The 2977-nt window shown below is 33.4% G+C and overlaps 1 long non-coding RNA gene across 1 annotated transcript; it reads left to right on the top strand.

Moving 5' to 3' along the window:
• Positions 1 to 985: 985 nt before the first annotated feature.
• On the top strand, positions 986 to 2344 carry LOC141611640 (uncharacterized). The gene is made up of 3 exons (XR_012528685.1): positions 986 to 1088; positions 1559 to 1607; positions 2056 to 2344. It is a non-coding gene; the product is annotated as an uncharacterized LOC141611640 (long non-coding RNA).
• Positions 2345 to 2977: the final 633 nt, after the last annotated feature.

The raw sequence follows: 2977 nt of genomic DNA, 5'->3' as shown, positions 1-2977 counted from the left end.
CATATCTTTGTGATCCTTGACATCGGAGCTTACATATGGCATCAATGACTTATGACTATTAATCTATTACCCCATAATAAGCCATCACTATCTCACATATGTTGATATGTACAAGTAGATACAAAATATGGAGTGTGAGTTGCACGATTTATTAGGCCATATTCTCTTAAAATGAAATTAATAAACTGTGATAAACTGATAATTGAAATTAAGTAAAAATGAACATGATTGTACTTCCTTTGTATATTCATATGATATAGGGTGGTTGATAACGCTATCTCGTAAAACTAAACTCATTAGAAATAATTTTAACCCCAATAACTAAGCACAGAAAGGACCTAATTAACCTGATTCCAACCCTATTCAAAATAACTTGAACTTCAAATAACCCAACAAACACGCTCTCTATATTCTCGAACCACAAATTCTTGTTTCAGTCGGGTATTTTCGCCTTTCCAAATAGACAGGATTTGTAGCCACTTTATAGTCAAATACTCAAACGTAACCACAATGATCCTTCATTTTCTAAAAGTAATCCATTTGACTGTAAAATGGTCTGAAAATCCCGTCTTTTTGGAAAAAAACCAAAATAGCCTGTCTCAAAAGAGACCAAGTACTTACCAACTGAACTCAAGACGTCATTGGAATAATTCATTTTCAAAATCTAGTCAAGAGGTACACTCATGCTATACCGTATGGCCTATATAGGGTTAGTTACAGACACTTACACATAGGCTGATAGGCATCGTCTAGACATGCCTACATGGCGCCTACAAACAAGTTAGAAAACGTATTGTAATATTGTCCTACATACATTGCCAACGCACATAGCATAAACTAACAATGGTCCTCATAATTGAATGTTAACCAAATCATCTACGTACCTACCTTTCTTACTAATCCACTTGCTAATTATCTCTTTAAATACCACCCATTCTTTCACTTAATAGCCTCACTCTTATTATAAACAAGTTAATTAGTCATATCAAAGTTTACGATCAAAACATTCCCTTACCAACATATCGAAAATGGCTGTTTCTAAGGCTTTCATTCTCTGCCTCCTCGTCTCACTCCTTGTTGTTCAATTGGTTAGTGTAAATTACATTAATATTATTGTTATGTATAATATGTTATAATTTGCATGATTTTGCCTTTTTAAAATAGCCTTAGATTTATAAGTATAATAACGGGTTAAAAAGGTAACGAGTAGAACACAAGATAAAAGTGTAAGACTACGTGCATTATGTAGTGAAGGTCAATAATCTCGAATTATTAGGGAATAATCTCTCTCCAGCCTAGTCATTTGTTTATCCTGGCCTTGATTAAAAATTTAAAATATTAATACTAATAAAGAATATAACAGATAAATAATTGACTGAAACAAGAGAAATAATAGTATACCAAATATGATCGATAGCCATTATACAACACCACTCTTAAAACGGTAAAAGTTACAACAATGGTGTATTATATAGGAGTATTATTGTTGATATATAGGGGCATATAGCCAATGTAGGTCGAAGAAATGACCATTATTATTCTTTTGACTCATATCCAGGTAAACGCAGAAGGTTACAATAATAATGGAGGTGGGAACATTAACATAGGTATGTATGGAGCATCAAGCAAGAACTTTCATAATAACGTTCATTTTTCTTTTCTTGCCTATTACTCCGCATTTTAAGTTTTGGGGGTTCTGTTCCCCCTCTATTTGTACCATAATGTACTTTATGTAGCTTTTTCTTAATCTATGTCAGTTACTCAGTTTATTGTTGTAAAAAATAATAAAAAATCATAAAGGTCTTTAAATTGAAAATTGTAGAAAATTTGTTTACGATAATACTACAATGTCATTATTATTCAAAAGTACAAATTCTAAATTTTACCGTGTTTGATAGACCTTCGTATTACAGACGTACTAAATTTGTCAGTGACTCTAACTATTTAAAATTTTGCACGACCGAGTGATATGTTTTTCTTTATTTAAAAGCTACGAGTATTATGATCAGTTTCAATACCGCGATACTCAAATACAATTTGGTTGCACTGTTTCAGATTGCGGGTCAGAATGCAAAAGAAGGTGCAGCGAGACATCAAGGAGAAATATGTGCTTAAGGGCATGTGGGTCGTGTTGTGCCCGCTGCCATTGTGTTCCATCAGGGACTTCCGGCCACACCGCTGAATGCCCGTGCTATGCTTCAATCAAAACTCACAATAACAGGACCAAGTGCCCTTGATGATTTCAACTATTTAATTTGCTCCACATTGTTAACCCATGAATAAACAATCCATGCAGGATTATCCTGATTCTTACTAAATATATTTGGTTTATAAGGATTAAGTATGAAGGAGTGTGAGTGTGTGTGTGTGTATTTATATGTGTTTTATTGGCTTGTAATAAACTCGAAGCTTGTTTAATTTACATTTCTATTAAGATGAGATTGTATATACATGTGAAATCGTAATAATAAACGTTGTGTTAATAATAAAATTGATGATTTGTTTTATCCATTATCTAACAAAATCAAATTTGAATAGTCACTTAAAATGACTCAACTTAAACCTAGTGATTGATCAACCTTTAACAAATTATGTAAATGACTTATCCCAAAACGTAGTACTTTCTTCGATTGAGTCCACGAGCTCGATCGCGTTCTTCCTACTCAATTCGAGTAATAACTGTAGGATCAATCACTAAGTTTACGTTGATAAATTGAAAATGGTTTTTTTTCTTAGATAGAGAAAGATTCCCTATAGCATAGGTTTAGCTATAGCATGGGCAATCCTATTAAGGTTTCGCGGACAACGACTAAGAGAAAAACAATGACAAGACGATACTAAAGAAATAATAGATCGTAAGACAGGTGCCGCATCGTGGTTGATAACTCCACAACCATTAATCTGAAAGACCAGGTTTAAGCAGTCTGAGGTTGCATCAATATGTCGAAAACCACGAGTAACAGCATCAAAACAGGCG

Source organism: Silene latifolia, chromosome 1 (assembly GCF_048544455.1).
Source record: "Silene latifolia isolate original U9 population chromosome 1, ASM4854445v1, whole genome shotgun sequence".
Lineage (NCBI taxonomy): Eukaryota > Viridiplantae > Streptophyta > Magnoliopsida > Caryophyllales > Caryophyllaceae > Silene > Silene latifolia.
Note: the sequence above shows the minus strand (reverse complement) of the source record. Positions and strands in the feature narration are given on the sequence as shown.